The sequence below is a fragment of the Carya illinoinensis genome, chromosome 6 (genome assembly GCF_018687715.1).
Source record: "Carya illinoinensis cultivar Pawnee chromosome 6, C.illinoinensisPawnee_v1, whole genome shotgun sequence".
Lineage (NCBI taxonomy): Eukaryota > Viridiplantae > Streptophyta > Magnoliopsida > Fagales > Juglandaceae > Carya > Carya illinoinensis.
Genome location: NC_056757.1, coordinates 6855545 through 6869409, shown reverse-complemented (window position 1 = coordinate 6869409; position 13865 = coordinate 6855545).

The window sequence follows — 13865 nt, the reverse complement described above, 5'->3', positions numbered from 1 at the left end:
AGTGTGGTCTGTATTGTTTTCATATTCTAGAAATCACGTTATTTGCGTTTGGGTCTCTGTACAAAATCCCAGTGGGTCTCACGTTTGGGTGAAATTTGATTTCATGTTGAAAATCCACAAAATAGAATGCTCTATATAAAATCCGTGTTTGTAAGAAATTTCCTGGTGCTAAACTGTTCAGACTTTTTTATTGAAGGATAAGTATCTTTGCATTTAATCTTCCTATTGGTTTATGGAAAATGTACGAAAATAAATAAATAGTTTATTTTCACTTCTGCCAATTATGGTCCAAAACCCTTCAGATGGTGCTGCTCATCAATTTTCTGGTCATAGGGCAAAAAATCCCACCCAACTTACACTGATCTAGTTGACCCAACTTACACTGATCTAGTTGCTTTAAACATCTCCCTGGAGTGAATGCATTCAGAAAATGAAGTTGAAAATGTTATGAGCAGGCTTTACAAATGCATTTAGTGATACTGAACAGTCCCATCTCTGTTCCAAAATCCTTAGTCGCTTACTTCTTTTTGATATCCACCTGGAGGATAAAGGTATGCCTAGTTTATTATGTAGAGGTCAACTAAAAAAAAAATAAAAAAATGTATGTAGATCAACTTTATATATGTATCTTCCCCTTGAGTTAGGACTTTCTTCCTACCAGCTAAGCACTAGTTCAATACAAGTTTAGTTTTTCTTTTATCTTTTCTTGGAGAAGAATGTGTTGTGTCAGTTTGGTGCTTTTTCATTGAACTTATCATTCATAAGAAAATACCCAAAGCAAACCGGTTGGGTTTCTCTCGATATAAAAATGCTTCCCTACCAAATTGAGTCTCAAATATTTGGAGAAACATAAATTTAGTTCATAGATTTGATCATTTGAATTAGTGATAGTTTTGTTGACTAGAGATCTGTTACATCTTTTGCTGAGGACTTCAAGAGATATAGATAAGGAAGACTGTTTCATTTTAGAATTAAGTTTGGTAGAAAGTTTATAAAAATAAACGATATAAGACAAATGTGTTGGATTTTTGCAGGACTGTTTATCAACATGAATTGTAATTTTGATGGGGCCAAACTGTTTTTACCATTTACTTATATAAGAAGAGTCATCTTATAAGAAATGACTAGGAAATACAATCTCTCTCCCTTCAAATGCCTTCACCGCCTCTCACATTATGGGAACATCAGTTTATGAAGCTTTGCCTTTGTCTCCCGTAACCTAATTTTGTATTTTTTTTTTCCATGCCTCAAAACTGAGCCTAAGTTTCCGAAGTTCATAATCGGGATTTACAACATCTGCTGATTGCCCTGGTTTGATCTCTACTAGAGCTCTGGCATCGTTGTTAAAAGTCTGAGAATATGTCATCATCGATGACGACATCTTCTTCCTCTTTTGCCAAACAAAAGAGGGGTCATCCATTATGCTTCTGTGAGATTGAAGCCCAACTGAGATACTCAAATACTCAGCATAATTCAGGACAACCCTTCTTAGGTTGTCCAAAGTACAACAAAGAGGTAACTAAATAAATATTTTTCCGCTTATTATTATTTTTTAGTTCATCTAACATTTTTCTTTAAAATGTGTATAAAATCACAGGGATTACCATATTGTAAGTATTTCAAGTGGGTAGAGGGCGATGAATACCCATTGTCGGACCCAAGTGAAACCCACACTGAATTTTCCAGCAGGGAGAAGGAGCTGAAGAAAAAACTGGTCGACATTGAAAAGATCATTCTTGATTTGCGTAAAAAAGTAGACGAATTCGAGGTCATACTATCTAATAGAAATGAGGAGTTACTGAAGGAGTTGGTGGCTGTTGTACGTGAAGCAGAAATGAGACGTTCACGCACATTACTCCGTGGGTTTTGGGCTTTAGCATTTGTTGTAGCATATTATTTGGTGCTGCATAAGTAATATCAGTTTAGTGCATAAGTAATTTCTAGTTTAGTGTTAGAATTTAGTCGCTTCTGTATATATAATGTTGTCTATATATTACTGAAACTTGTGAACCTCCTGGAAATGCTTGCAGCTGACCCGTCTACTCAATCCATGCCCATTGATTTTTTGTCATCCATTTAGTGTTGGAATGGAAATGATTAATGGGATGGATGTTTTTGTAATATGTCAAAGTAGGAGTAAACTTGTATTACTGAATGATACAATGCAAGCCGGATGATGTTGTCGTGGGAATTTAATATCAACCACTGAATCTAATCTCCTTTTTCATTCAGTTTTGGTTAATCCTATGGCTGGAAAACACCAACTTACAGGGCCATCACGTACGTTATGTGCATCCTGCATTACAAAAATACAAAGGTTCTCGAAACCCAATCATTCACTCAATTCCTTCCCGACCTCACGTCTACACTAAATACATCCAACATTTGCTAGCAGGTACGCACACTAAATACAGTAGTTTGAAGTTAGGTTGCTCGGATCCAGCATTGGTCAGCATGCTAAAGGGGATGCAATAATCAGTACCTACACAAAAGAATCCGAATATTTTTGTTAGATAAATTACAAAGTGAGTGAAAGTAAAATATTGTATTCTTTTTTACTGGAAACCCAGCATTGGTGATATAATTTCGACAATTGTGTGTATAATTTAATTTCATTTAAATTAGTGCATTCATAGCTCCTGTGTGGCCACAAAGTAATTAGGCCAAGCAACTTCAAAAATTTCTTGCATCTAATAATTCCACCAGTCTAATACCAAGATTACGAGAGTATCAACACCATGCGATTTTGTATTTTAGTGAAGTTGAAACCCAAAAACTGGTTAGACTTTTATATGACTATTCATTCCAATATCAACAAGATTACCAAAGTATGGATGTGGCAAATACTCAAAATAACCACATTACCAATAATTTCTGCCCAGTCACTGACCATCTAGATCTTGTGACCCATCAGCCGGTTGTGATCCATCCAACCCAAAAAACATCTACAAGGAGTAATAGCAGTTTTATTAGTATAATGTCAATATGACAGTTCTCGCTAAAAAAGAACTAGGATATTACTATTTCTTGACTCGCGATCATTGATTCTTGGCACTGCCGTCTACATTTTTCAACAATTGAGTTGTCTTCACCAAGCTGGTCATAACATAACAAACGTAAAAATATAATACAACCCTTTCAAGTTATTTTTCTCACAAATAAGCTAGAGAAAAAAAAATAAACCACTGAATTTTGAACCCAGGATATACCTGCGACAACCCGACATCACAAATATCTTTTTCCAACGGGCTAAATAAATTCCTGCGCATATCCGGCAACAAAGTATCTCCTCCATCCCTCTAACAAAGAACAAGTAACCCGTGCATGTAATATATGGAATGCCCTAAGAACTTATAAAACCAATCTTCTATGCGTATATTTGGACCGTAAGTATCATAGATCAGTACCTGTTTCCGCTTTTCCTTCACTGCTGCATTCTTCGCCTTTGATTTAACTTTCCGCGCCACTTTTTCCATTATCGATGCTCTCCTCAGAGATGGTGGTCTGCCTTTCCCTCTTACTACTAGCGGACTGAGTACTTTCTGTGAACCCGCACATGTAGCTGTCTCCGGTATCGAAGGAATAACATTGGAACCTGTGCATGTTCTTGATGGAGGTTCTTGGTTCTCACTATATAACTCAATCATCTCCTCCAACTTTTGTGTTGCATCCTCGGTATGTTTTTTTAAACTCGCAGCGTAAGTAATCATCTTATAATAGATATTCAACAAAGTGGAATATCTGTTAGCATCTGCTCGCTGAGCCCGTGCGTCATAGCTGCTGTCAATTAACGTGTACCTCCTCTTAATGTCCTTCCTCCATCTGTCCAAAATATACTGATTTGGCAAATCTTTTATACCATTAGACTTAAATACAACCAAAATATGCCTGCACAATATGCCCCTCATCTGAAATAGCCCACACGAACACTTTGCAACTGTATCCACGTCACTGAAGTCCACTGAATATGTAACTAGCTTAGTGAAGTCTTCCACATGAACTTCATCCTCTACATGATACGTCTTTAGACCACCATCTCTCTTAAGTAACTCTGGGGCCAAATCTATAAGACACTGCAGTTCTCGCTGAACTTCCCTGAATTTTGCATTCGTGTATACTTCTTGAAACTTCTTCTCGATCGGAGATCTAGATATGCACGGAATTGTGACGTTAAATGAGTGAAAGTCTGCGTTATTTTCATTCTCAATTTTCTTCTTCAATGCGTTGTCAAACTGGTCAACAAACTCTTTCAAGTTTGTCTTCGCGTGAACATAACCATCAAAGAAAGCATTCATGCTCTCACTCCGCTGCATTGTACTCATTCCTGCCCAGAAAGAATCTTTCAAGAAGGCCGGTACCCAATGCTGACGCTCAGTGTATAAACTTTTCAGCCAACTATTCTCCTCCAATTTGTAAGTGGTGATTAACTGCTCCCAAGTGCTTTCAAACTCTTCAACATTTTGGGTGTTATACACGCATTTCATCAAAGCATTTTTCATCCCACTTTTGTAGGCAGAATAGGAGGAAAGCTTTTCCGAGACTTTTTTCAGGATATGCCATAAACAAAATCGACGTCGAGTTTGTGGAAAGACAAGAGCAATAGCATTCTTCATTGCTCTATCCTGATCAGTGATAATAGCTCTAGGAGCTATACCATCCATACACTGTAACCAGGTCTTGAATAACCACACAAACGTTGCCGTATCCTCACTGGAAATCAATCCAGCCCCCAAAAGAATTGACTGGCCGTGGTGGTTTACACCAACAAATGGTGCGAATGGCATCCCATATCTATTCGTTAGATATGTGGTGTTGAATGTAACCACATCACCGAAATCTTCATAGGCTGCCCTACTACGGGGGTCTGCCCAGAAGACATTCTTTAACCTCCCGTCGTCATCTAAGTCCATGGACGCAAAGAACCCAGGATTCTTGTATTGCATCCGCAAAAAATATTCCTGAAGCGCTCCAGCACCACCAGTGCCAAGTCGTAAATGTCGGGCCTTATCGATGTAATTCCGACAATCCTTTTCCAAAAACGGGAGGTTCTCGAAACCTCCCGCGCCAACTACAAGAGATCCGAAGCTCTTATTCATTCGGATACCAGCCAGATCATTTGTATCTAAGACTCTTTTTACGGACTCTAAAACTTCTCTATTACATCGAAAGAAGCGGGCTTTTTTTGGACTGAGGTCGTGGTTATGAATGTTATTAACTGTTGTCAACTGATACTTTTCGTCAACTTTTAAGACGTTAATCTTCGCCTTACACTCCGTTTTTCCTGTCGGACGTGGCCTGACAACATTCAACGTCCTATTACGGGCTTTCCCACCACGGGCACACCCGAGGGTGGCATACCGAACAGTCCCATCATCTCCCTTCTCAGTCCTTCTTGTCATCACTCCAAACCCTTTTTTCTTAGCATACTGCTTGTAATAAGTCATTACTTCTTCAAAAGAATTAAACCCCATCTTTGACCTCGGCTCCTCAATCGTGTCACCATCAAATCCATCATCTAACTGAGCTGAAACACCAACAACATCCTCAGTTTCCATACAATCTGCTCTATCTTTTCCACTTTCTCCAACTCTAGCAAAGGTACATGGGATATCAGTTTCGGGAGACAAGTCTTCTATATCAGTTAATCTTTCGTTTGCCGCGGATCCAGTAGTCATAACAGTAGTTGGGTAACCAGCATCGTACTAAAAGAAAAGGGACAATTTTTTAATAACATATGACATTAATATTAAAAGTAAAACTAAATTTTGACAAAAGTTCAAGAATAGCAATTGTATCACCTCTTGAATATTGGATGGATATTGGTAGTCATCTGGCTGTTGCATTAGACCTGGTGACCACGTAGGAAGTTCTCCATAGTAACCGTGCATGTGCATGTAATTTCTGAATGTTAGAGAAGTTGACGGTATGCCCTAACATGTTATTACACAAGTTATTCATGTACAAAATCCATGGATATCAACCCAACATAGTCCAACAAATTAACTAAAAATATAACACACCGTGGTTGGGAGATTTGAGCTAGAAGGTGTTAGGGGAGATGAGTGTTCTTCCCCTTTTTCCATGATGAGAAGAGATGAACTGTAAAATTCCACAAAAGTAGATAGATATGAAGCCAACAACAACACTTGAAATTACTAGTAATTCGAAGTTTTAACATAGCAAAAACTATTGAATTCAATTAATACATTTAATTATTTTGGTACATTTTCCATAAACCAGCATGAAGTATTTTATTTATGTAATATTACTTCTCTCTAGCAATCGAGTCTCCACAACTATAAATGAGCTTTAACTAAACTGATGAGGTTTTATTATCAACTCAATTATCATTTATATGTTGGTTTGTTGGGAATATCCATTGAAGTCTCCTAACATTTCTTTCTTGTCAATGGCCTCATTCGTTGACCCAATTATATAACCCTTCTTTTGATTGGTTATCTTTAATTTCAAGAGAAAGAATAGTTATTACCATTCTCGGACAAGAGTAATTGTCCTTAATTCCGCTCAAATATGAGAGAAACTAGTATCACAAAGACATTAATATAAATTTATAAAAATCAGTTTGTGGGTGGTCAAGGCAACCCTGTTGCCCCTCTAGCAGTAGCCATAATGGATGAGGGTGGCCATGGGGTGACCGGACTGCCTTCTGAAAGGCTTTGATAGGTGGTGATGAGTGGTCGGCCACCATTATTTTAGATTTTTATTTTATTTTAAATGAAAACTTAAAACAAGAAAAATGGCATTTTTGTTAAGAAATTATGGAATTCTCACTTCAACTCCATTCCAAAATAAACGGGTCTTGACATCGACCAAGAATGGCGAATAGCCTGAGTCACAGACTCACGCCGGCATAATGTGCATATAATTTCTCCATTCAACAAACTTGATATAAGAAGTATAGAGGATTTTCAACATGAAATCAAATTTGACCCAAACGTGAGACCCACTGGGATTTTGTACAGAGACCCAAACACAAATAAGGTGATTTTCAGAATATGAAATCAATACAGACCACACTCAAACGGCATCCTCGAGTTCAACATTTTCCAAACCCACATTTATCAACAATCTACTGGGATTCTCGAAATGCAAAAGAAGATGAAGTTCTAAACAGTAGGAAGAGGAAGTTCTAAGCGCGTACCTCAACAATGGACGCAAAGCTTCTGGAATCGACGAAGATGAAAGTGCGAAGGTGCAGGAAATTTCTTCAAGGAGCTGAACAATCGGTTTCGCACGACCTGCTTTCGGTTTCAAATGGGTGTTTTTGCAGCGTGAATCGACGAAGATGAAAGTGCGAAGGTGCAGGAAATTTCTTCCCTTGCTGAACAATTGCTTTCGGAAGACCTGGTTTTGCTGAACAATCGCTTTTGCAAGACCTATTTTCGCAACGTCAAGATGCAGGAAATCTCAATTTGAAATGGGTTTCGCACGAAAACAGGTCTTGCGTTTTTATTTTTATTTTTTTTTTAATATTGGTTGACGTGGCATTAAGCCACGTCAGCGGGTACGCAACGGGTACCTGTAGCAGAATTGTAAGTAAAATGTGTGATTATCTAGACCGAAACCAGCCGATGAAGGGGAAGGAAACCGTCAACCTCGATCTCATTTTTCTTCTGGTCAGTTTGTCGGTGTCGTTGGTGGCACGATATGAGAGAGAAAGAGAGAGAAATGAGAACAGAGAAACAAAGATTCACTCAAATGCAAAAAAAGTTACAAACAGATTCAAACACTCAAACACAATCATCATTCATCACATATTTACAAAGTTACAAATACAAACACAAAGTCATGAAGAGAAACTCAACTCATGGAGGAACAAAGAGAGAGACTCACAGACTTGAATACAATCATCACGGACTCACGATTACAGACTTGCAGCCGTACCGAGAGAGAGAGAGAGAGAGAGAGAGAGAGAGAGAAGAGGATGGGAGGGGTGTATTCGAACCCTAATTCCAATGACACCATTTGGTTTATTAAACCAAATAGCGTCGTTTCATCTGTAATTTTTTTTCCAAATGATAGGAGTAAAACGATGTCGTTGGCATCGTTTCACTTAAAATATATCAAATAAAATATAAATATTATATCGGTTGATTCACCAATTTGAACTTGGTTCAAACCGCGACCAAATCGGACCGGTGTCGGTTTCTTCAAATTCCCACCGCATCCTGACTGGTTTTCCACTGGTTCTAGTCAGTACCTGACTCAGGCGGCCGGTTCCCGTCAGTTCCAGCTGGTTCTCTTGGTTTCTGTACACCCCTACCTCAAATGTTACGTTAAATATACTTTACAATAAAAAATAGTTTTACAATTTTATATATCACATAAAATCACGTCAATTTATAAGTTTATTTTTATGAATCTCTTTATGGTTAAAGTATTTCTCTTTTTTAAATTCTAATAATTGTATTTATTTAGACTCCAAAGATCTTATTCCATCATTATTTAACACTTTCATAAGCGATAATGATGAAAATAATAATAACAAAAGTGGAAATTTTCTATTTACCCTATGACTATGGAATCATTGTTATTTTTCTAATAGGGCTAATTACATACTCATTTAACACTTCTTGTCTTCCTTGCTTCTTCCTTTCCTTTCGGGAGTTCGCCTGTGTTCAGGTACCTGATGACATCACTGGCCCACTTGGGACTGCTACTGCTTATAATGCACACCTCCGATCTTATTGTAGAGACTTCAATTACTTTCTTCTCGACCTCTCAGGGGAGAGGTGTGTCCCCAATCCTTGATGTTGTGTGTACAAATCTGTCTGCCACTATGTTGTCTTCCCTAGGCACTTGAGAAATGTTAAAATATGAGAACCGGTCGGGAGCCTCCCAGACTAGAGCTAAATACTTCTTCAACTTCTCCCATTTAGTAGCATGCATTCCCAATACATGGTTGATTACCACCTGCAAGTTTGACTTTACATCTACCTCAATTGCCCCCAATGCTGTGGCCACCAAAAGTCCTGTCACTAGCGCCTCGTACTCTACTTCATTGTTGTTCATCTTGAACGTGAGGGTTGCCATGTAACGGTACACCTAGACTTCATTATTAATTATGTGGATTCCTACCCATCTTCCTGCCTGATAGGAAGAGTCATCTATAAAGAGAACCCATGGTTTTCCTTTGGGGTGACAATTGTTTCTGGCAGGAAACTTGAGAATTCGGCAATGAAATATGCCAATGTTTGCCATTTCACCACCTTCCTTGGTAGATACTCTATATCACATTTTCTTAGTTCAATCGACAATCCTACTAACCTCTTGAGTTGTTTGGCCTCTGCAACACCTTTGCCAACGGGCTTTTCTGTGAGTACCTTGATTGTGTGGGCTTGAAAGTATGGGCACAGCCTCCTGGCCGTTGTCACAGAGGCGAAGGCTAGCGTCTCCACTCGTGGGTACCTTATTTCTGCTCCTCTCAAGACTCGGCTTATGTAGTATACAGGTAATTGAGCGGCTCCTTCTTTTTTGACTAGGACAGCTGAAACAGCATGGGGGGATACCGCCAAATATGGATAGAGTACATCACCCTTTACTGGTTGCTTCAGGAGTGGTGGGCTGGCCAAGTGTTGCTTTAGCTTCTCAAAGGTTATGTCACACTCCTCATTCCAAGGGTATATTTTGTGTAACACCCTAAAGAAGGGAAGGCATTTGTTCGTCAACCTGGAGATGAAACTGCTCAGGGTGGCTCCCTTTCTCGCAAGGCGCTGAGTGTTATTTAAGCTTTTCGGTGGCTTCATGTTCAGAATCATATGAATCTTTTCGGGAGAGGCTTCAATTCCTCTTTCAGACACAATGAAACCTAAGAATGTACCTGACCCAACCCCAAACACACACTTTGATGAATTTAACTTTATTTTGTACTGTCGCAAAATTGTCAATGCCTTCCAAAGGTTAGCCAGCTGTTTGATAGGCTCATTGCTTTTTACCAACAAATCGTCCACATAAACTTCCATTGACCGTCTTATCTGGTCTTTAAATGTTCAGTTGACCAACCTCTGGTAGGTTGCTCCCACGTTCTTCAGGCTGAATGGCATAATCTGGTAGGAATACAACCCACGATCTGTGATGAATGACGTCTTCTCCTCGTCCATTGGGTGCATTCAGACTTGATTATAGCATGAGTAGGGTGTCCATGAAGCTCAACATCTTGTACCTCACGGTAGCATCTACGATGACGTCAATCTGTGGTAGGGGGAAGTTATCATTTGGGCATGCTTTGTTCAAGTTGTTGAAGTGTATGCACATTATCCATTTCCCATTTGCTTTTTTCACGAGGACAACTTTGGATAGCCACTCAGGGTAATGAGCCTCCCTTATGAAACCAACGGCAAGCAAGCATTATACTTCGTCGGTGATGGCTGCGTATTTTTCAATACTAAATGATCTCCTTTTTTGGTGTACTTGCTTGTGCGAGGGGTCTACACAGAGGTGGTGTTCAATAACACTGCTGTCGATTCCTGGCATATCTTTATGACTCTAGGCGAATACGTCTTGATGCTCTACTAGCAATTGCTTTTGGGCTTCTCGGTCTTTTGGGGGGACTTGGGTTCCGATCCGCATTGTGGCATTGGGCGGTCAAGATACAACTTCACAATCTCCAGAGGTTCATTGGCTCCATTTGTTGTAAATTCTGCTCGTCCCTAACCTGCACGCCCCTTTCTAAAGAAATTGCTAGGGGTAGGGGTAAAGGCAGTTGTAGCGTATTATGGCCACCCTCTTGAGCTACTTGCTCGTTGTCACTTACAATGGTACATACCTCGCCTTATTGCTCTTCAACTCTTTTACATAACATTCTCGTGCTAGAGCCTACTCACCACATGCATCTCGATCTCTTGCCCTGCCATCCGTTGGGAATTTCATCTCAAGGTAGTATGTAGATGTAACTGCCCTAAGATTGTTGAGTGATGGTCGTCCTAATATAGTGTTATATGAGGACGAAGCCTTCACGACTAGAAAATTGGTCATGGTGGTGGAAAAGTGTTAAACTCAAGGTTTCAAGTTTCATGTGATTATAAATCTACACATGGATTTTGATGATAACAAATGAATTCAAAGAATAAAGGAGTTTCAAGCTCAAGTTGTTCACACAATGAAATCAAGCACATCAAAGAACCAAGCATGAGTAAGAAGGAAACAAGTTCACATTAAAGTTATAGAGTAATGTTGTAAATCTCTTAAAATTCGAAATTAGGATTAATGCTCAAAATTAATATTTTATCATAAAGCATTAAAATACATTTTCCACATGTGCATGAATATTTTGAAAATTAAATTTGAAAATTTTGAAAGATGATTGATTGTCATCTTTCACATGTGCATACCTTGATTAAAGGGTTGAACTTTGAAAATATCAAAGATGATTGATTGTCATCTTTCACATGTGCATGTTTTATTTGAATTTTTTCAAAGGTGATTGATGCTTTTTTAGACTTATACAAAAGGTAGATGATTTTGTTTGAAAAATTTGAAAAGTAAAGTGTGCTCCTTTTGTCATATGCAAAAAGTAAAAGATTAGGTTTGAAATATTTGAAAAGTAAAGTGTGCTCCTTTTGTCATATGTCAAAAGTAAAAGATTAGGTTTGAAGATTTTGAAAAAATGAATGATGTTGTCTTTGACAATTGAAAAAGAAGAACCTTTTATTTGAATTTTTTGAAAAAGTGAATGATGTTGTCTTTGACATGTGAATATTTTTAAATTTGAATATGAAGTCTCATATGCCTATAAATAGATCATTTGAGAGCTTCACATTTACAACACCAAGAGCATACAACATTCATTCAAAGCTTTCATTCTCTCTTCTCTAAGCATTGATCCTTAATCCTTATTCATTTTGAGAGATATAGTTTGCGCTGTATTGTTCTTATTTCACTCATTGAGGAGTGTTTTTTGATAACCTACCCACTATCAGCTTTTGTATCAGAAAAAAGGTGTGTATAACCCTTGTGCGTGTAGAAAGTATTCTACACGGGGAATAGTTCAAATCACCACGTGTAAGATGATTGCAAGTGTAGAGGGTGTTCTATACGGATCCTTTGTAGCGGTGTTGTTCTAAGGTGTAATAGGTTTCTATCTCCACCTGAAGGAGGTTGAATAGTGAATTTGGGAATCCTCAAGGGGTAGCTTGAGGCGAGGACGTAGGCAGTGGGGCCGAACCTCGTTAACATACTGAGTTTGCTTCTCTCTTACCCTTACTCTTTATATTTATTGTTATTTCATATTTTGTTTATATTTTATATTATATATTTGATTTATAATTGTTATTTTTTTAATACAACTCAATTCACCCCCCTCTTGTGTTAGTCATCTGGGCAACAAAAAGAAAAGGATATGGAATTAGGTAGTAAGGTGGCATGCCTTGTGTCCCAAGTTCTCTTATGTGAACAAGTTCACCCTCTTCAGAAATCTCCAAAATAGTGAGTTTTGATCTTCACATCTTAACAACTGCAATTGATAAATTTATACTTGTTTAGCTAATTATGCAAACCTCATGAGGATGAAGTGATTGGATAATGAAAGCTTGATGTAATCGAATCAGTTAAATAATAGTAGCAATAGTAATTCTTTTTTTCAATGTTCTCAATGGGAAATAGAAGAAAGCAAGCTTCTCTGCATCATTTCATTTTGTTATTTTTATGTTGCTTGTATTTTTCTTCCCTCAACACATGCTCGAAATCTTCAAATCTATCCATTTAGAGGATTCTAGTGGAAGTTTGTGTGGGAAGACCTCTCAGCAAGAAGAGCATGAGCTTGAATCTAGTGATGAGGAAGGACTTCACTAATAGAGGTCAATACTAACATAATCAAACCTTTCAACTTCTATCAGATGCAGAATCAAACCATTTCAAAAAGCATCATTGTAAGAGTTGCACATGCATCACGAAATACGAGGATGGGATAGACTTTTGCATTAACATCCCAAATTCTTGTCCAATTTGCACGTACAATGGCATTTTGTAGAATTGAACATGTAGTCAATTGTTGAGACTTAAAACACACTGCAATATGGGTCTCAATAAGTTAGTTTGATGCTAGGATGGCCTATAATTTTGAAATATTATTTAAGTGCTACTTACATTTATCCTTTCAAGCAATTCACCTCACTTATTAGAATGTACAGAGAGCATCATTGATTGACAAAAAGGTCAAAATTGGGAAGAATGTTGTTATTGCAAACTAATCAGAGGGTAAGCGTGTTTACACCATTTAGATTAGGTGATCAGGAGGACTCCAAGGATAATACTCCACTTGTAACTCTCTAGCCTAAATCAATCAATGATCTTATGATATTGTAGCTTTTTCTAGCCTGCACTTCGTTTCTGTTTATGATGTGGAATTGCAGGCCATATAAGATGCTGATATATCTTCTGAAGGGGTTTTAAACACTTTTACATGTTTTTGTTATTTAACAAACTGTCTACATTCCATGATCAAATGGACGTCCATCCATTAGTGGTTAGTCTAAACTCGTGCACTGACTTTTGGACTTCTGTCCAACGTTTGTTCTACTCTCCTCTTTATCGTATCCCCCTATATTTCACTATTTTTTTAAAAATAGCTCTATACGTTTTTATTTTATTTTTTTATGTTATTTATTTATGAATAGGTCCTGGAATTAATAAAATAATAATAATAATAGGATCTAGAATAGTTTATGTGTAATGCTATATACAGTCACTTTTGTGTACTCTCTGCACGCTTCACGGATGTCATAATATACTGTATTTCTGATTTTCAAAGGGAAAAAAATGAACACATTTCAACCACAATATTTGAGTTTAATCTTCTATCTCTATACTCAAGTCACCAAGGTTATCAAGCTTTATAATCTAATCAA